We start from the raw sequence: 21902 nt of genomic DNA, 5'->3' as shown, positions 1-21902 counted from the left end.
GCCATAGCTCCTCAGAAACCCAGGTAAGTTCAGGACAGAGCAGGGAACACTTAGATAAGTCACAGTACCAAAAATGAAAAACGTACAAGCAGTAATGGGACTGGGGGACCAAGATCCCAGAAGGCTCCAGGGGGCAAAGCCAAGATCACTTGAACAACAAGGCACCCACTTCAGTAGATTGTAATCTAAAGAATAAAATAAACACTGTGGGTCCCTACTGACATGGATGAATGAGTAAATAAACAAGCTGAGAGGGAGACACAGATCTTCCTCAGAGGAGTTCTCCAAATACTACATGCACAAGCCACCGGAGTGGGGGCCTGACTGCTCTCCCCATAAGCAAGTGGCTTCTAGTGTTCAGAGAAGAAATGGGGTAGTCAATGGACAGTGAAGAGCCCTCCAAAGTAGAAGTAGCCCTCCAAAGCCATGGGGAAACTGTGCCAAGCTGTCTCCTATACAAAGCAGGTATCCTGGAAGGATGGGATAGTACTTCATGTCTGGGTTTTCCTCCAAAACCCTGAACCCCATCCTAACTATGGAAGACATCAGAAAAACCTGAACTGTAAAACAGGCAACAAAGGGGCTGGGGTTTTAGCTCAGCGACATAAGCACCTGCCTTGCAAGCAGGTGGTCATGAGTTCGATCCCCGGTATCAATAAAAAAAGAAAAAAAAAGTATTAAAAAAAACAGGCAACAAAATTCCTAGCAAGTTCTCAGCACTGTAAAAAGACATGAACAAGTACCACAAACTGGAGGCACTAAAGAGATGACATGAAAAAAACTGGCATGGAGGGAACCCTGGGCAGAGTGGGGATGCTGGCAAAGTCAAAAAGAATCCTGAGTCTGTCCTACAGTTAAATGCCTGTGTCAGTGTCTGGGTTGTAAACACATAGCAGTTACACAGGACATTCATGGCAAGAAAGACATGGCAGCCAGACCTAGTTATTCCAGATCAAGACATCTCAAGGAAACCAGGGAAAAATGATTTTGTGCTCTGATTGTCTAAGGATATTGCCCGCTTCGCTGCTTTTGCAGAATGTAGTGCAGGGATGTATCATCATCTCTACAAGTGTGGCAGTATGAAGAGAAGTGAGATACACTGAGTCACCTAGCCTACTCAGAAACCTCTCTCCTCCAAACTTCCCAGGATAAGAATCTTGGAAGTCCATCACTCTATCACTGCAACCAGCAGCACCTCCACCAGCAGGATAAGCAACAGTAACTCCTCAAATTAGGAGGTGTGCTCACAAACCAGGCTTCCATTTATTCTAGTCTCTTCTCATCTCCTCCCTTGCTTCAAACGAAGATCACATTTCTTTAGTCCATGTCTACAACTCTTATTCCATACATAGATTCACTGCTATTTATGTTAGGTATACAAGAATGTATCTGATTTGTACTTTAGTTTGTTTAGTTTGTTTTTAGTGACTTGATTATAAATTCTTTTATTACATATTGCAAGGGTTTTTTTCTTCAGTACTGAGGACTGAACTCAAAGTTTCACACCGAGCCACCCAGCCCCTTTATCATTTTTTATTTTTTATTTTCAGACAAGGTCTCACCAAGTCACTAAGTTGCCCGGGCTAAGCTTCACTTACAATCCTCCTAACTCAGCCTCCTAGGGTGCTGGGATTATAGGCATATACTACTATACCCAGTTTGTATTTCAAATTTTCATGCTTCTCTTGCATCTTCCAGATGTAGAATCATATTTGTCTCTCCCTTCTAATATCCCAATATTACAGTCTTCTTTCTCCTATTTAATTGCTATCTGTACTAGAAAGAGCTTCTGGAGCCATTTTAGGCAACCATGGATGAATAGATCATCTTTGTGTTATCCCTGACTCTAGCAAAAATGTTAGATTCCCATGTTTTAAAACCACATTATAGAAACATCTACTTGTTTCCAGGTACTGGGCATTAAAGCCCGGGCCTTCACACTGAACCCCTTATTTTTATTTTGAGAGAAACTTTTTCAACTGGCCCAGACTGAGCTAGAACTTGTGGTCCTCCTACCTTGGTCTCCCAAAGTGCCTGAATTAGAGGCAAGTACCACCACACCCAGCATCACGCTTTAGTTATAAATGCCATTATCTCTAAAGCAAAGACCCACTGCTGAGCAGCACAAAAGCTAGAAACCCCAGACCTTATGTTTATATTCATAAAAAATAAATCTTTATAAATATAAACATAAACCTTAACCAAACACACAACTTTTCAAAGCCTTGACTCTCTCCAATACATATCTGTAAGCCTTATTTTTATCAGGGGAGAAGGCAAACAGTCTCCAACTGCCATAAATTATGCAGTTGAATTTTTCACATTTGGGAAAAACTGAAAGATCAGTACATATGCAGCACAATGGATGAACTTCGCTCTAGGAAAACTACCTTTGTGATCACTATACTTCCCTTTCAGGGTAAGTATGAAGAATAATCATACTTTAGTTAAGGAAAGACGTTGAATTTTATTAAATATTTTCAGCATCTAGAAGGATTTTTTTCCTATTGATTAAATTAATAACTTAAGAAAATACAGAGCTTTACCCAGTCTGAGTGTCCAATTACCTTTACATTGCTAACAGAGCCACATATGCAAGATCTTTTTCACTTGCTATTGGGTCCTATTTGGAATGTATTAACCTGGTTTAATTCTGCCAAAATTCCCTGGAGAACCACAGATGTCAATACAGTTGGCCAGGATGTAACCCAGAGAATATGCCCATATGCCCAGCTATTAGCTCTACACACCCTCTTACCTGGGGCCACACTTGGGAGGTGAGAGGCCACACTACCTCCCACCCCAGCTTTAAGAACATGCTCTATTGCCTGTAATTCTGTAGGAAAAAAAATTCACCAGAATGGTCTTCTTTCTCATAACACACTTGAGAAATTTACTTTTTATTTTAGATGCCTGGGCTGAGATTAAATACTGATGTGGATCCATTCCACAGTCCAAATGCATACGTCCAAAAGCTTCCTGGGAAGGCTGTCGTGAGAGTGACTTGACCACCCCCTCTCCTATGTACCATCTACCTAGGAAAATTGTCTCCACAGGCAGTGACAGAGTTGAAGTCAAATAAATGAAAAAGTGTGTTGCAGTAGCATTTGACTTATTCCCAAAACTTTTAGGCTGGAATTGAAACCTTCAGATGTGCACCACTTAACTCTGTGAAAAGGGCTACAGGATTTCACACATTCAGCTAGAGACTAAAGTTGTGAAATTGTACTATGAAGATGATTTGTCAGTGAGAGTGCTGTTCCTTTGGGGATACAACTGAGTGGCTACCAGGTGATCCCAGATGTCTTTCTGGAATCAGTACCATTTGGAATCCAGTAGTGATCATCCCACCTCCAACATGGGCTCAGGCATGCAGCAGATACTCAACAAACATCAGCTGCAAAAATAAATAGCTTCCAGACACAGCCAACTTCACAACTAGAACTCTAGAACACAAAGGGCAGCACACTACCACTTTCTGGTCTCCTGAAAGCCCCTGGACAACAGCCTCTGGCAGGGGTAGCATGCCCAGGATTCGCACTGTATATTTCCTTCCATCCCCTCCCGGTCCACATTTTGGGCTATTTGTTTTTAACCAAAGTGCTCAGCCACTTAACATATATTCTTGACACGCACACCTCTAATTTCCAAGAAACTTAGAAATAGTGCTTACAGCTAGAACTTGAGACTGACAAGCAGAACTATATGGCAGAAGTGCTGGGAAGGAAAGACACTGGCTACCAGGCAAGACACAAATCACATGTCTACCAGCATAGGCCCAGATCTCACACCCAGTGAAGCAGGCTGAAAATGCTCAAGAAACGAGGCATGAAGGCATAAGCTTGTAATTCTAGCACTCAGGAGGCTGAGGTAAGAGAATCATAAGTTCAAGCCAAACTGGGCTACACAGTGAATTCAAGACCACCCTGAACTGTTTCCTATCTCAAAAAAGGAAGAAAAAAAAAAAATATTGGCTCAAGATATCCAGCACCTGAACTGGGAGAGGCGGCCCTACTGCTTTCTAAGATCAAAAAAAAAAAAAAAAAAAAAAAAGGTCCCTGGACAAATCACCATCTCTCTGAGAGATCACTGGCCACCCAAGAAACCAAATACAGTCTTCCACTACAGATAGTGATCACAAGTGGCCACACTATCACAGGAGCCTTCAGGCTTCCCCCACACATGATATGACAGAGATAAACAGAAAGAAAAGTCATGAAACAATAAGAGAGTGGACAGACGCTGCACCTGCCATGAGGAAGTAGCTGATCTGCAACCACACTGCGGCATTCATATCAGCATTGCACATCACAAATGGACAGAGGGCTTGAAAGCCTGCTACTCAAGGTACCCTAACTGACAAAGGTCATCTCATCCATCCTCCTGGTTAATGAAGCAGAACCAGCCTCCTGCATGTAGACTGCTAGTTCACAGTCTACAGCCTCACCCCATGCTCCTAGCTCAGTAGAGAACCAAGCTGACCTCAGCTGCCAGACCTGGGGGTCAGTGTAAAGTGGACATGAAGCCACTCGGAAGTGAAAATGTGTCCTTGACAAGTGGCCAAACTGCAGTTAAAAAACCAGTGAAACTAGAAAAAGTACTAGGCAACTAAGTTTCTAGCAGGTTGTGTCTAACCAGCGATCACAATGAAAAAAATGACAGCAACCACTAGAGATGGGGGAAACTTAGGGTTTGTTTTCCTTCCCTTTCTTTCCTTTTTCTGGTTTAATTTTTCTGTGAGACACCCACTCACACTTCATTTTTCAACAGCAGTCCTGAGAAAAGAATTCCTTTTGATTTTAAAGTTAGTTCATTATGGCAACTAATAATTATGTTCCTTTTGAACATACTAGTATTTTGTTATTTTCCTACTCTGTATATATTCCACATTCACTTAATATAACATAAAATATTGTCATTTTTATAAAACTCATGAACATAAGTGCTTATGCTTAATTTCTTTGATTAAACACACAGTTGATATACCAGATTATTATGGAAATGATAGACAGCTACTCACAAGAATGACTCGGCATAGCAGTGGTAGAACTAGACCTGTCAGTGGTGAGGCGTGTAAAGTACTGGGCAGGCACAAAACCCTGGCTTCTCCCCAGATTCTGAACAAAATACCAGTCTCTTTCCAGTCTTGGCCAGCTCCTAAATTCAGACTACTGCCATCATCTTACTTTTCTACCCCACAGAAAGGATTCTGGCAAACATTTTAGATAAAGGAAATATATGCACAGCAAAAAGAAAACAAGACTATGTGATCAAAATAGGCTATCAGTAAGAAACAAGTCAAATAGTTTCATGCACCCATTCCCCCTTCTTATGGCATTGAGTGCTGGAAGAAACACCTCATCCTCCAACAAAGAACACCAGATAAGCAGTAGAAGAATTAGGGAGGAGCAGCAAGAAAAAAAGAGGAAGAGGAGGAGGAAAAAGAGAAGGAGGAGGAAGAGGAGGCCTCTATCACGTGTTCCTCCTTCTGGACAGGACTTCTGATGTGGGCATAGGGCCCAAGCTGGCACAGAAAAAAACCAATTATACTGCTTTTGAAAAGCCCTTTCCCCAGTGCAAAATGTATACAGAAGCAGTCAGCACTGTAGCCCACTGCCTACAGGGCTCATAGCTTGCCCTGAATAGGCTCACAGCCATCTGGCCAAACCTTCTAGTTTCCTTCACTCCACTCCTCATAAGCTCATTAAACCCCAACCTGTCTATATCTTGCAGGGTCAGCCCATCAGCAGGCCCCATACTTCTACCCTGTACCTCTTCAGTAGTAACTCTGTGGACCCTCTACTCTAGTGGCCTTACTTACTTTTCCCTCACTGTTGAGACAAAATATCCAACATTCAAAATTAAGAAAGTAAAGGTTTATTTAGCTCATAGTTTGTAGAGGTTTCAGTCCATAATCAGCTGGCTCCAAGGCAGGGTGGCATGGCAGGGGAGCAACAGTTCATGGCAGCAGAAAACTGCTAGCAAAAACATGAGCAAAAAGGGGAGGACAATAAGATTCTTTCTGTCCCTTATATTGTATGTAGGCCACCCATCCTAGAGTGGTGTAGCACTCACACCCATAATCCCAGCATTGGTTCAGCCTCCTCCCACCCCCTGACCAATTCTAGGATGAGCTCAGAATCCCCAACAGGCAACAAAGTCTTCCCTAGAATGCTAGCCAGTCCCATACTTGTGGATGGATTCAGGAAAAGACAAAGGACTGACTGGAAAAAGAAATACAGAGGTGGGTATGGGAGAGAGTTAGAAGAGCCCATAAGCAAACAGTGGGCTCCAGAAGTAGGCAGCTGCTATAGAATATTGATCAATAGATGATGATACACTGCAGGACACACATGGTTCTCCCCAGAGGACAAGGAACTCTCCAAGTTCCTTGGGCTCTAGCTCCCAGCACACCTGAAGAGCTTAGCTCTGGGTGCAATGATATGTGGAGACCACACCTAGCACACATTGGGCAAGGATAGGCAGCAAGGCACAGGGAGAGACAAGCACTAGCTCAACAGACCAGCTAAGATGAAGTTAGCCACCTCCTTAGGAACCATTTGCTGATTTGTGTTTTAAAATTTCCTTTGCTGCTTAAACTACCCTGGGGCTAAAAAGCCTGCATTGAACAGTCTCTAAAGTAACCTTGCCATTACCTTCCAGCTGAACCAATGCCCAAAGGCCCAGCTGGATCAGCTATTCTCCTACCCCTATGGGTAGGAGGGCACACCTGCAATTCACACCTCAAAGATAGAACCAGTGGCTGGGAGCTGACCCACACAGGACAGGCTCATGGTCACTTGGAAGAAGCAAGAAGCACCCATGAAACCACTGACTACACAGACATCCCTCCCACCATGAAAACAAGATACATTTTCTAAACATTTTTCCAGGTAACAAGTACAAGACCATTCTGGCAGTCTGGAAGAATCCAAGCCTTGCTTGCCAAGGGTATAGCTAGCAGAAAGCACAGCCACCACACCAGCCAAATCCCATGGGCCTGCATGTCAGCTACAGAATCAGGGAAACTCCAGCCAGCCTGAGTATGTAGGTTGACCTGGACTCTGGCTTACCTGAACCCACAGGAAGCATGCATGAAGCAGACAATGCTGGAAAGCCAAGGTTCTCAAGAGGCAGCTCGGCAAAGAGCTGCTAAATGGGAGGTTTTAAACAGAATTTCTTCCCAAGTCCCCTACTACAGGGCTACTTTCTTTCTAATGTCAGTCACAGTAGTCAACAGAGAGAAAAACCCACTGGAGCCTGACAAGTTTGTAACAGGCACAGAATTCTGAGGTGGTGAGAGCCATATTCTCACATATTCTTGGAGCTGGTGGGTGGCACAGTACTTCAGAACAGTGGCCTCAGAAATGCCAGAGCATTCACAGTATTTTGTTGAAGGCTGACCATTCACACTTGCCTTACATTTATTCAGTCAACAAGCAAGTTAATAAATTTCCAGTAAATGCCCACTTCATTAGCTGCCAGTGTGTACAAAGGAAAATTGTCCCCAAGGCTTATTCATGCAGGAACAAGGCCTCAAACAAAGAGCCACACCTTACAAGTCTGAGATACCTAGCAGAGGGTGTGTGATGTATGCCTGCATGGGAAACAAATCTCTGACTAACCACAAGGAGAAAATATGAGAAAGCAGAAAAGTGAAATTCCCCTAGAGCTGTGATGGTGAACCTTTTAGAACTTTCAATGATACCACAGCTCATGTGCCACAGATTCACCACCACTGCTCTAGATTAACAGCAGCAGAACCATGAATTCTCCTTAAAAGGATTCCATGTGTTTAAACATGCAGTTCTAAATGCAGTTCCATGTGTTCTAAATGCAGGCAAGAGAACAGAAAAATACAAGAAAAAAAAATCAATGAAACCAAAAGTTGATTCCTCTTATAAAGATCACCAAACTTTATAAACTGGTAGCTAAACTCACATGACAAAAACAGAGAAGGCTCATGAAAGAATGAATCTCAGTGAAAAACAGGACATTACCTCCAACTTTACAGAGGTGAGAAGGGTCATGAGGAATTCTATAGACAATTGTGTGTCAATAAATTACATCACTGGGTGACATGTAGCTCAGTGACAAGTGCCCACTAAGGTCCTCTGTTAGATTCCTGGTACCAAAACAAAACAACAATTAAAAAAAAATTGAATAGATCTATAACAAGTAAAATGGTTAGAAATAAATTTAATATAAGTTTAAGATATTTAAAACAATAAAATATCACTGGAGGAAATTAAAGAGAACTAAATAAGTGAAAAGATACTGTTGTTCACAGATTTTGGGATACTGTTACACCACCAGTATTTCTCAAGCCAATCCACAGATTCAATGTAATCCTTATCAAAATTCTAGCTGGCTTTTTTGTGATTAATGAACTAATTCTAAAATTCATTTAGAAATGATGGGACCCAGAACAGTTAAAACAATACTCAAAAAAAAAAAAAAAAGAGGAGTCGCACTTTTTAATTTCAACACTTATTACAAAGGTATAGTAATCAAGACAGTGAGTACTAACATAAGGACTGATCTATAGATTAAAGAAAGAGAACAGAAAGTCCAAAAATCCATGTTTTTGGTCAATTTATTTTCAATAAGCAAGACAATTCGCTAGGAAATAATAATCTTTTCAATACATGGCACCAAGACTAGATATCTACATGTGAAATAATAAAATAAAACTGCTACTTTATATAGCATATATAAAAATTAACTCCAAATGCATCAAAGACTGACATCTAAAACTATATATATGTCTTTTTAAAAAAAGGAATATATCTTTGTGACCTTTGGATTAAGGAATGGTTTCTTGGATATGACACTTGACATACAAGTAACCAAAGGGAAAAAATGAGCTTTCATCAAAATTAAAAACATTGTGCTTCAAAGGCAACTGTCAAGAAATAAACATAATATACATAATTGGAGAAAATCACATATCTAACAAAAGTCTAGAAAGCTAGGTGTGGTGGTACACATCTGTAATCTCAGCGCTCAAGAAGCTGAGGCAGAAAGATCATTGTGAATTCAAGGCCACCTTGGCATACATAGTGAGACCCTGTCTCAAAAAAAAAAAAAAAAATCTAGAATCTAGAATATATAAAGAATTCTTACATCTCAGCAATTTTTTTTAAAAAGCCAAGGATTTGAATCTTCAAAGTAGACACATAAATATTTAATAGTATGAAAAAACACTCAACATCACCAGGGAAATTCACATGAAAAACTACAATGAGATGCTACTTTATACCTATCAGAACAGGTACAATCAAAGGATGACATTTACAAATGCTTTTGGATGTGGAAAAATTGGAATCCCCATGCACTTCAAATAGAAACATAAAAGTAGGTATAACCACTATGGAAAACATTCAGAAGTTCCTCAAAAAATTAGAGCAATTATATGATCCCACAATTTCCAACCAGGCACATACATAAGAGAACTGAAACATTTTCAAACAAAAACTTCTACATAGATGTTCACAGCAACACTATCTGTAACAGTCAAATGCCAATCAATTTATTAATGTATATACAAAATGTTATATGTATACAATGAAATATATATAGCATTTGGTCATAAAAACCAATGACATATTACCAATCCCACAACACAGATCAACCTAGAAATATTATACTGAGTAAAAGAAGTCATATAGAAGGACACACAGTGCTTTATTTCATTAATATGAGAAGTCCAGAATACATAAACTCATAAGGACAGAAATTGTATCTAGGGCCCCTTAGACACCCTGGAATTCACATGAGGCAATTCACTAGGAAATAAGAACTTCTTTCCAGCTTTGGAAAAAAGAAAATGGAATTCTTTGCAAGGTATTTCACACACTGGATCTGCCACTATACTTGACATGGCCAGGCCTGGCAATCTTCACCAGAGAAATAATAGTGAAGGAACAAGTAGACTCTAAACATACAGTCCCTTGCTCTCCAGAGAGCCTTGCCAGATGAGGACACGGTTTTAGGATACAGATACACCAAAGCAGGTACCATCCAAGATCATCATGGTATATGGAAGGGGGTCTGAGAGCAGAGATCATAAAGGATTAACCTCAAGTAGCCCTGGCAAAATGGGAAGGCCTCATGTGAGCAAATGTGTTCACATGTGTTCAGTGTGTAGGCCCAGAACGTTTCCAGGACAGCTGTCTTGGTTACTTTTCTCTAGCTGCTGAGACAAAATGCCCAGCACTCAAAGTTAAGAAAGAAAAGGTTTACTTAGCTCACAGTTTGTGAAGGTTTCAATCCATACTAGGCTGGCTCCAAGGCAAAGCAGCACATGGCAGGGGGCAATAGTTCATATAGACAGGAAGACAACAAAAGCAGCAGGAGACAAACATGAGAGAAGACGCTTTCTATCCCCTACACTGTATGCTGGCCACCCATTCTAGGGTGGGTGTATCACTCACTCTCACCATAATCCCAGCATTGGACTATGGAATCAGTCACAAACTCTAAGAGGCTGCCCTATGACTCCATGAGGCTTTTGGGGGCCATCCACACATAAATCATAACAATCTTGGGGAAGGCACAAGCTCTGTTGTGGCCCCTAGCACCCATGATCACATATGAGGCTAAGGGAAGACAGTTTAGGGGCACAGAATGTTCTTTTCTTCCTGTTGCTTCCAAATTATTAAGCCTGGACCGCCTGAACTCTAACTGACAGCCAGATTGCTTTTTCTGTAAGATAAGAAATCTTGGTCACCATATTCATGTTCAATTGTGATTTAATTTTTAATTCATCATGAGAATCTGCTCATTTTCAACAGTGATGACATAATTCAGGCTCCCATGCTTGCTGGAGGACAGAGACTAGAATTCACCAAAGCAGATGAGGGGAGTACCCTTCCTGATGGCTCTACTGGGCTTGGCATCTAAGGAGATGCTACAGCCAGTGTTACAATGTTCTGGAAACAGACCCAGAGTAAGAAGTACATTTTGGGCTGTGACCCTGCATATAGTTACACACATCAAACAAAGAAGTGAAGCCAGAATGCCAGCAGGCCTCACTGCCTAACCCAGACACAGTCAACCACAGTCAGTCATGGTCTGACTACTAAAATGCCTCAACAACGAGTACACAGTCACAGCCTTGGTCTGAAGAATACTGAACCCACAGGTACCAAAGTATAGCCAGCACTCAGTGACTCTCACATCAACTCAGAAAAGAGGCAAAAAGAAAAAATCTTGTTGGCTTACAGAAACCCACAAAGCTAGAAATGGCTTTCTCCCAATTTTTGGGCAAATGTCTCTCATTTGAATTAAGGAGTTTATTGAAAACTCCAATGTTACTCTCCAAAGAGGAATCCTACACTCCACAAGCAAGGATCTGCTAAGCACAGGTAAGGCTGGCTCCCACACCCTGTAAGGAGCACTGTGCTCTAAGGAATCACCAGAAGCCTCGTCTCTTCCTGGCTGCAGGCGCACGGATCTGCTGTCTCACCAGCAACACAGATCTATTCTCCATCGAAAATCACAGCTACACTGGCCAGGCTGCCTGAGCCTAGATTCATATCTACAACACAGGTAGATCCTCACACACATGTGAAAAGGTCATCACACTGGAAGATGCAGAAAAACAAGCCTTTGCAAAGCAGGAAACTTAGCTCAGGTGTCCAGACTTCCACTCTGTCTTTAAAGGAGACTGACCAAATCTCTGGGCAATGACTTAAAAATGGGCATCACAGAGGGTAGAAGAAAAAAAAAAATGCAAGAAAGCCATAAAATGAGGAGAGCACACTATGATACACAGGCAAGAAAACATCAGACAAGAGTCTTATATATACAATGCCCTCTATATATATCTGGGAAACATGGCCCTAAATAGCTCAATGTCAGGAGCAACTTACCATAAAAAGCATCTGTCCTACAAACCCTATAATTTCCTCCTTAACAAAGTAGCAACAATAATTTAGATGCAAAGTTTGCAAGGGTCATATAATTCCAAAATTAAAATGTTAAATTTTTAAAATTCCTAAATGATATACAATACTACAAATAACTGTGAAATATGTATTAGGTTATAACGTACCATCTTATACACCTGACCGGTCACCTTTTAGTTACCAAGAAGGTCAAGGATGTGGAATATCAAGCACTCCACCATGGCTCAGAGGAAGTAGGTGACATGTACATATGTACAGAAACTATCTGTACATACTGGACAGCACTCCACCTTACCCCACTGGCACCCAGGAAGGCAAGTAGGGAGGTTCACTGCACAGGGGACTAAAAACAGGAAACATTCTCAACAACCATGGCAGTCCTCAAACACATTTTAGTGTCTCCCCACAGCATAATGAATCTCACAATTCCTACAGGACAAATCATGCACATGAAAATACAACTAGTGCAATGCTGGCCCACCAAACATGTTGTTTATTAGGATCCATTTAGTAATTTTCACAGGCCATCTGTGATCAGGAAAGGCTATCTGGGTCTTTTTCTTTTACACTCTGCATTTAAGGCAGCCTAAAGGCTATTGGCAGACATTTGAGCAAAGGTAATACTCCCAGCTCGGGGTCCTGGCAGTCCTACCAGGTATCAGGGAATGGCAGACCCCAAATTAATGACACACAACATGTGAACTAGACTTTTTGCATGAAAAACATCAAGCTCTGGAGTCAAATTAAATTCTAGTTGATAACTTATTTTATTATAGGATACTCTCCTACAAAAATTTTGAAAGTGTTTTTTCATCAGTAATACAAATTTTAACACTAAAGCAGTGAAAAGACATTAATATCATTCTAGGACCTATCTGTGCTGACCATACATGTTACAGCACTTAAACTTATACAGATCATAGGCATTTCAGGCCTAGCAGGGTCACGCTGCATTACAGAAGATTACATTCATTAAGATTATCAAAGCTCAGACACGATTTTCTCCTAAACTTAGAATATATTTGAACTCTCTCCCTAAGTGAAATTTGGGGGGGGGGGGTTTCCTGGGGATTGAACTCATGACCATTTATGCTGCTGAGCTATATCCCAGCCCCTAATTGGAATTTTATTTAAAAAAAAAAAAAAGAACTGTCGAGCATTACAAGGTGTGCTTGAGTTTAACTAGTTCTCAGAACATGTATCACAAGAACCCCACTTTCTAGAGTGCTGCCCTTCAGTCATGGAGCACTCCTAAAGTCCCTTAACCCACAGTCAGTCAAATATCTTCATCTCTCATCTCCCCAATTCCATACAGCCTCCTCCCTCCATTTCTACATAAGCCACTTGCCAGTAGTTTCAGAAACATGCCAAGGCAGCTCTGAGGACCCAGGTGCCTGCAAACAGGGCCACCTCTACCAAGGATGGCCATTGCCAAACCTGGACTCAACCCCCTGCTGCCCTGGGAGACAATGACAGCAAAGACTTGGCATCCCACACTTTCCCACGTTCTCCCACTAACCTCAGACACAGGTCAATAGTCTTACTTTCCAGGCCTAAAGAAACAACAGCCTGAGCACTACCTGTAAACACTGCCCCTCAGCCTGCTGCTTGTCAGCCACACAGCTCCTGTTCCCTCTGTTCCTGAGTTACAGCCTCTCAATGGCCACCTCCTCCTCTTTGCTTTGCTACACTGCTATGATCCTCCAAAGCCTTCAAGACCTAGCCCTGTCGCTTATCCTAGGAGCTGTCCATGACGTCTACAGCCAGAGCATCTCTGTGTGTCTTAACCTACTCTCAGGGTACTGCACAGGTCCCCTTATTTTTGTTTTTGCTCCAAGGATGGGACAGTACACAAGCAGAGATATGGAGCCATAGCAATAGTGCCAGGATGTGGGAAGGAAAGGTTACCTGGCCCCTCCCTGTATGGGAGAAGATAGCAGCCCTCCAGAGCAATAAGGGTGACAGGATATGATGTGCAAAGGATCTTGAACAAGTCCCATGGATCAAGGCCTTGACCCTCAGAACTCCTGGTTACCACAGGTCCCACCCTCACATCCCAGCATGCCTGCCCCCCCACCCCGTGCCCTTCACGTCCTCCTCTGCAACCATGGTTCCACTCAAGGACCTTCCCATCTCCATCTCTGGCCCCCATACTCACCCTGTCTTGTACTCTACCCTAGATAAGGTCCTTGCCCTTATCCTCCCTCTATCCTGGGTACTCTAGCAATTCTCTGAGCTCCATAGTCAAACACCCCAACCTGAACAATGTACGGCACAGGAAACATAAGGTAGACAATCCCCAGCCCAAGGAACCAGGCCTGGGTGCTCAGGCCTCAATGCAGAATGTTCCAGAGAGCTCAGGCTGGGCAGCGCGTGCCCAAACAAGGTCCCAGCTCAAACAGTATCTCCCACCAAGTGAATGGAAAGCCAAGGAACATGGGCCACACAGGTATACCTCCTAGGTCCAGGTTTCAGCCTAACCCAGTAACTCATGAAACTGGAGCTCGAGGGGTGACACTAGGCTGCCATGAGAAGATCTCAAAGCTCCTGTACCTAGTGTCATTTCTGGGGCGACATGTTTAGACAAAACCTTGTCTAGCCCTTGTGACAGTCTCAAGACAGCCCCATGACTGTCACTAGGATCCTGCTTTTGCTTCCCATACTAGTCAGCTGCCATGCCTCAGCCCATTACCCCCTGCCTCCTCCTGCCACTTAGATGGTGCCCACAGAATATACTGCCTGACTACAGCAGTGAAGGCAGCTAGGTTGTTACAGCAAAACAGGAAGTTACGACAGATCAGAAGAACTCTAACAGTTACGAAGGAGGGGGAAAAAAGTGAACACATGTCCTTACAAATCTGCCTGCTACTCAGACAGATGCCACTGCTGACAGAATAAGCACCTCTAAACATGACCCCAAATTATACAACCCAATGCATGAGCATTGAACTTGAGGTGCTCATCAGACATGAGCTAAACCATAGATAAGTGCTCGCCAAAGCACCCAGTGAATCCTTGTGCCCTGAAGTCAGTACACAACTCTGAGACAAGCAAGGTAAGCAGGTTCTTCCTTCCAACACAAGACTCCAAGGTATTCACGAGACTTTGCAGATGGCTCCCAGTTCCATATCTGCAGGCCACTCAGATGATTAGAGACCAGCAGACCAAGGAAAGTATCCCCCAACCCTGACTCTCCATCCTAACATCCCACAGCGATAGCAGATATCAACTAATAGTTATCCAAAAGCCAAAAGTCAGGCTAGGAGAGAACTGGGAGAAATGGGGCCAGGCAGCCCAGTTCTTTCTCAGGATCCCAAGCAGACATGTGGTCAATGCAGCCACTGACCCTAATAACCCAGTACAGTCTCTTTCAGGAAGGCTGCAGCATCCCCATGTACAGGGCCACCTCTACCAAGGATGGCCATTGCCAAACCTGGAAGCCGCACGCCCAAAGCTCTCCCTAGTAGCTAACTCCCATAGAGGCAATTAGGTACATGAAGAGACAATGAGTCTAAACACCCTGCAATGCCTAGAGTCCAGTACAGATAACAGGAGGCACAGCAAACCAGAAAGCCTAAGAACCCGTCACCCTTAGTCTTAGACAAGGTCAAATAGTTCCCCTAACTAAATAAGACCAAATTCATACCTCCTCTTGTTTCTCAAACAGTTAGGTGGTCAGACACTCCCCCTAACTGCAACTAATACCCCCTGGCTGTCCTACAGTGGGTGTCCTGTGGCTGGATAGTCCACCTGCCTATCAAGGAGGTTTGAGCTTCTCCACTGGGGCCACATGCTTCCCATGCAACCTCTAAGAACACAGCTGCCAACCTACAGAAATTCCCAGCCTCGACATCGCTGCCTTCTTCCCAATGATACACTCCACATAATATACTTCAGAAGTCCCTTTTCCTGTCCTTGTCACGGTCCAGGAATTTATTATTTGTAATCCCATGGTAAAGTTATTGGAATTCTAGCAAGTTAATTTCAATCTACTACTTCCAATGCAACCCATGGTGATAACAAAGGTACTAAGACATATTTATAGCTATGGAGAGCAGATTGCAGGGGCAGTCCTAGGTCTGGCCAGGATGAAGGTTCATCAGAACAAAAACCGAGCCAGAGCCTAAACCAAATTTTATTAATTTGTGAAGAAAGGAGTGGCCAGAGGATGAGTGACTATGCAAATGGTGGGAATTACATCAGTATTGTGAGTTGGGCTAGCTACAGAGGCCAGAAAGCGCATCTGCAATATGCACAAAGGAAGATATGCAGAAAGGCCGATCTGCATAACCCAACTGAGGTAGCATTTAATGTTCAAGAGGCTGGTGTTTCAGTTTCTGATATGCAAACTTTTATGCCCTGGAAAGTCATAGCCTCTTATCTCGAGGCTTGAACCCAGTCTATAGTCCCACTTGGCTCAATTATTTAGGTAGAAACTGAGGCAAGGAAACAGCAACTGTGTCTTGCTTCAAAAATTATGCAACAGTACTTCAGCTAACCCTATTTACATTAATTAGAGCCAACTGAAGGGAAAAGAACATAGCTTAACCAGCTCTGTACTATCAGTACATGGAGACAGTGCCAGGTTTAGCCAAAGTGAGGGTAACTGCTTTTTATCAAGGAGAGTCTTTAGATGGTCCTCTACATCATGCCATAATCACATAAATACAGACACCTAGGGGAGAAGGTAAACCCAGAGGAGAGAACAACAAACCCAGGGAGAGAAGAACAACACCAGGACAATGACCAAAGAGACTGCTTTGGAAGCGGCCTCCAGAGGGAGACACACATTAACACCTTCTGTACCTCAAAAGCAATGTCCCCCTCACCCATGGCTGCAGAAAAAGAAGCTACCAGTTCTTTCTGAACCTCCTCTGTCAATACTAATAACGCATGACTGACCAAGTATTTTAGTCCTTTAGTGTTACTAAGGTTAACCCCAAATATTTTAATATATTTTTTATTACTCCAGGGCGACTCTATATCCAAGCCAAAGTTAATTCAGGGCTGTCCAGTACTCTCTAGCACCTTCTAATTCAGTTGTCAAGTTCATCTGAAGATAACACATGCCATTCCAACCACTCAGACCAAGCATGCAGGGTCAAACAGCACAAGCTACCTGTGGCTTGAACAGCTTCAACACAGATGATGAAATATCCTAGAATATTCTGGAAGCTTCCCTTCCTGGTTCTACCAACTGTGGTGCTCCAGTACACACAATTGTCCTTCTCTCTGCCTCATCTGCATTAAACATGCTCAAAATGCAATGTGATCACACCTGCCTGCCTGCCTGCCTATTGAGGCAAACATAGTTTTCAGCAGGGTTTCCAGCACTCTGAACTCCTCCAGGAGGGGGTGAATAGAAAAACAACAGCAATGCAGCTGCCACATCAACAGTTATCTGCATGGCAAGAGCCATTACAAATACAGCAAAGGAACTAATTTGTGGGATGCGTATTATTTAAAAGTAGAGGCCAGAAATGCAAACTAAAACCACAAGGAGATGTACCACATATCATCATCAAACAGACACTGCCCAGGGATGGCACTTCACACATGATGTGAGCACTACCCACTGCTGGACAGGTGTGAAATGGCACAGTCCCTGGGGAACGCACCAGGAAGTTCCCATAAGAAATAGCCATACACTGACCATCTAATTATCCCAAGAGAAATGAACACCCATTTGTTCACCTCAACATCATTGTAAACTCAATGCCCACCCACTGGAGAATGGATAAACTGTACATCCATGCAACAGAGTACTATTGAGCCATGAACCATGGCAAACCACTAACATACAGGAAACACAGATGACCATTGAAAAGATGGTATTATACTCAGTGAAAGAAGCCAGAAACACAAAAACCATGTACTGTATGATTCCATGACACTGAATCATTGGCAAAGGCAAAATTCTACAAAATAGAAAGCAAAGTAGTGGTGGCCTAGGGCCAGAAACAGGTGTTAAATGGTTCAAAAGGTCAAGTGTGAAGTGTTTAAAATTCCCTTGAGGTGACTGATGGCTACACTACTTTTTAAAGATCACCGTACTGGGCCAGGGATATAGCTCAGTGGCACAGTGCCTGCCTGGCAAGCACAAGGTCCTGAGTTTGATTCCTGATACCAATACAATACAATACAACACATCACTGTACTATATCGCTACACTAGATTAAATACAGGGAATTCCCACTGTCCCTCAATAAAACTGCTTAAAGAGAAACGAAAGAAAAACCTAGAATCCAGGAACCCAAAGACCTTTTTAGTGACTATCAAGAGCATCTCTCGCTACACTTGTTTCCAAGGCATCTGCAAAATGCAGGCAGAGCCAACACCAACATCACCATGCAAGGGAGACTTGAGGCATGGCCCTATCCTTTATGTCTGGCTTACTTAAATATCTCCAGGCTGTTTACTATCCCAACAAAGGTGTCAGGAATTCCCAGGCCCTCTCCATTCCCACCCTACACCCACTCCCAAATAAATTCACACTAGCCCCCCCCCCGCCACCGATGCTTCTGCCAAAGGCCAGTATACCTAGATAGAAATGTCAATTACAAAAACTATCAACTGCAAAACATAAAAAGCACAGTGCACAGAATTACTTCAGGTTGGAGAGAGAAAGGAGGGGTTGGGAATGTCCAGTTCAAAGCCAGCATACAATCTGATCCTGGGAGGATGAGTAAACTGCCTGAGGCAAGAGGACCAGAAATCCCTGGAAAAGAACAGTGAATGGTCATAAAGAAGTGGAAAATAACATCCTGCTCAGACAACAGGCATTAGAAATGGGAAAGGGGGATCAGAAAGGTGATTCAGGATGATGACACAGGTCCAAGTGTCAAGTCTTACATGAGCCCAGAGCACCAGAGTAGGCAAAAGCAACAAAACAGGCTAGCTGTGGCAGATGAGGCTCTTCTGAGCAACTCTAGGATAATCCATGATCCTGTGCACTCAAGCTCATTGAACAGCTGGCTCGCTATCCAGAGAACTGCGTAAGTTGTTCACTGCCCCAAAGTTAAAGATAAGGCTGATACCTGGCATCCACAGCTGAGTTCCCTACAGAGGAATAAGAGGATGGAGGCAACATCTCAAGGAATACCTGTGTGGCTGCACTCACACCTTAAATCTGCTCAAAGTCCAATCCAAAATACAGGTGACTCCGTCCTTTACTATCCGTAGCCATCACTCAATGTGTGATTCCTACTTACTGACAGGCAAACAGGCTAAGGTGTAAGATATGATAAAGAGTCCCTATGGGCCTTGCATGTGTCCTTACTGAGCCTCTACTAAGACTCAAGCCAAAGCCAAGTCTTCTGTTTCAAAATCTCTTTTGGTTCCTGAAATAACCACTAATTATTTCACTGAAAGGAATGACACAAGGTCAAGTCTGAACTCCACTACTATGAGCTCTTGCTATGTGGAGAACCACGATGGAGCCTACCTTACTCTAACAGAGCACAATTCTGATACTCCTAGAACCAAACACAAAGGTCAGGCCAGAGAACAAGGTCAGATGGAAATCTGAGTAGGAACAGGCAAAGAAAGCATCATCTGGAAGATCCACTTCACGTGAGATGGCCAGAACCAGCAGACTCAGATATCCAGTACAGAGAGAAACAGATTTCTTCATAGAGACCACAGTCTGGGTACAGACAGATAGGTAGATTCTACATGAAGTCTAGTATTTTGGTACATAGAGGAACGGGTTCTTCAGAGAGACTGGGACGTGACATGCAGATAAAGAGAAGCAGTTCAGAGACTAAGTAGGGTAGAAGGAATGTCAAGACAGCTCTACTCAATACCCACCCAACTCTGAGACAGAGGGGATTCAAAGCAGCCTACAATCTCAACAATCCCCAAAGAAGAGCCTTCTATCCTAATGAGACAGAAGGACCAAGATGAGAAGTCTACAAAGTATTCATAGCCCATGAGTGAGTTAGGATCCCCTGAGTGGCCTGGCCCAAAACCACACTCTTAGACATGGAGTTTAAGGCAGTATGTTCTGAACTTGGAGGAGACCAGTGTGCCGCCCCATCATTCGGGGCACACCACTGGCCAGGAACCCCTTTATGTTAAGCACCAAGTCCATTCGGCCCAGGGCTGCCAGGGGCTGCCCAATTCTGCATGATGTCATATCCATATATGATAAAGCCACCTGAGCATCCTGTAGACAGACCAATAGGACTATATACTTCTCACACCAGGATCTAAACTGGTATTTCTACAGTGCTATCTCCATCTCTCAATACAACCTTTTACAATAAAAACTTAAAATTGTGAGCCAACTATGGTGGTGAATGCCTATAATTCCAGAACTCTTGGAGACTTAGGCAGTATGACCACAAGTTTAAGCCTAACCCGGGCAACTTAGCAACTCAGCAAGACCCTGTCCTAAAATAAGAGTGGCTGGGAGGTAGCTCAGTGCGAAGGGTATGGTTTCAATCCTAGGACTTTGAGAAAAAAATAGTTGCAGAAGCAGTATAAGCACTATGGGAGTTCTCATCACCTAAGAACAAGGAGGCAGAAACTTAATGGCCTCAAATATGATGGAAAAGAAATGTTCACCAAACATATTAGCTGTCTCAGAAACTGTGAGAAGACTGGCCTCTCATAGAGCCTCAAGGATACAGCAATATACAAGTGACCCCACACACATATACAATTTTCCAAACCCAATTTACTTAAATTATCACACTATTTCCAATTCTAGATTAATGTTCTTTTTGTCTGAAGAAAACCAAATGATCTTATGCTGGCTTCAAGTTTTCATTGTTCATTCTCACTATTAATTACAGCCCTTTCTGACCATGTCTTTCAGGGAGTTTTTGAGGGAGTTGGACTCCTGAGGGGATTCAAAGTCAGGTAGGGATAGACCAGCACTGCCCTCCTGAAGAGTTTAGCTCTAGACACTTCCTAGCCTCCAGTGTGCCATAAAGCATAATCTGCTCTCTGGAAAAGAAGGGCACACCTAGAAGATGAGTCAAAACTTTGAAGTTACCTCATTGTACGCTAGATGGGAGATGCCCAAAAGACTAGGCCCTGAAGCCTCACATGCTCACAGGGCAGCACCAGCAGGCATGGTGAGGGTACACATGAGCTTTGGGTCTCTGAGTTCTTATTCCCATAGGCTTCTAGGAAGACTATCTGTGCAAGAGATTCCCAGGTGTCCCAGTGAACTGAAATGACAGAATATAGACATAATCCCTCCTGTGTTACTCTAGGGACAGGCTGCCTTCTCTCTGCCACCTCTCTGCTCCCCGCCCCAAGGCCCATCACTAGTTCACACAAAAGAAGGGCATGCCTTCCTGAGAATGAGCTGTCCCAGAGTGTAGGGCAAAGATCACATGCTAAGCCATTCTTAGATAGAACCCACCTCCCAATAGCAAAGCCCTGGGCTCAAGGATACCCTCTCCCCCACCCCTAAGCAGTCACTCTCACCTTCCTCCATTTCCCCATTTGGTCAAAGCATTTCAACTGCCATCCTTCCTCCTGGGACAGAGAGCTCCCAGAGGATTCTTGGGTGGGAGGCAGACCTGGGTCTGAGTTTCTGCAGCTTCCAAATCAGACCTAATAAGTCCACAGAAATATCCCAGCCCAAAGCAAAAACCAAGAGGCCATCTCAGAAGTATAGCCCCTCCCTGGCTCCACCTTGCCGCCAATGCTAAGGGAGGAGGGCACACAGGTCCCAGACCTCCATGTAGAAGGCACTTCACAGTAATACCATGCAGAATAAGCCATCTAGGGTAAGTGGGTAGACAGAATGGGATGGGGATTACCTCAAAACTCAAGAAATATTCAGTATTTCAAACCACCTCTAGGCCCTCAAACCTCTTACCACCTCTGGAGTGAGGGAAACAGGATGTGGTGGAGATAGTGGTTGAGCAGAGAGAATATGGCCAGTCAAGGAACACTGCAGAGCACAGTCTAAGTTCCTAAATATCAGGCAGGATGGAGAGGGGGCATGAGAAGTATGGAAGAAGATGACTT

At 43.3% G+C, this 21902-nt stretch overlaps 1 protein-coding gene and 1 non-coding gene across 2 annotated transcripts in view; both read right to left on the bottom strand.

The window, feature by feature from the left end:
• Inpp5a (inositol polyphosphate-5-phosphatase A) overlaps positions 1 to 21902 on the bottom strand; it is a 241932-nt gene that overhangs the window by 214174 nt on the left and 5856 nt on the right.
• Positions 2268 to 2427, bottom strand: LOC111754532 (U1 spliceosomal RNA). Its single transcript, XR_002789210.1, has one exon. It is a non-coding gene; the product is annotated as a U1 spliceosomal RNA (small nuclear RNA).

This window comes from Cavia porcellus, unplaced genomic scaffold (assembly GCF_034190915.1).
Source record: "Cavia porcellus strain 051 isolate PalLab524CR breed Dunkin Hartley unplaced genomic scaffold, mCavPor4.1 scaffold_2, whole genome shotgun sequence".
NCBI classification, from domain to species: domain Eukaryota; kingdom Metazoa; phylum Chordata; class Mammalia; order Rodentia; family Caviidae; genus Cavia; species Cavia porcellus.
The sequence above is the reverse complement of the archived record's forward strand: the minus strand, read 5'-3'. Positions and strand labels throughout refer to the sequence as shown.